A 330-nucleotide genomic window follows, 5' to 3' on the forward strand; every position below is an offset into this window, starting at 1 on the left:
GCGTCCGAGCCGCTGCTCCGTGGAGGCCCGGGCCGCCGAGCTGCCCCTCTCACCCCGGGGCCAACTCCAGAGCCCTGGGAAGGGAGCTCCCCTCCTGGGTCTTGTTGCACCCACTTTTATCTGTTGGGATTGTCACTTCGATCATGTTCCCCCATCCCGGTTACTCTTCCCTTCTCTCCCCGGGCCCTGTTCATTAAACCCAAACATTTTAACCCCGTTTTAATGTTCCGTGTGTGTGGAGGGCAGTCGGTATAGTCCCGCTCCAGACAATGCTGAGTGAGGTAGACAAGAACTCTGACGTCCCAGTGCCTCTCGCTGCTCCGTCCACTT

The sequence above is a fragment of the Echinops telfairi genome, unplaced genomic scaffold (assembly GCF_000313985.2).
Source record: "Echinops telfairi isolate 266 unplaced genomic scaffold, ASM31398v2 ScPeMD7_9;HRSCAF=40, whole genome shotgun sequence".
Taxonomy (NCBI): domain Eukaryota; kingdom Metazoa; phylum Chordata; class Mammalia; order Afrosoricida; family Tenrecidae; genus Echinops; species Echinops telfairi.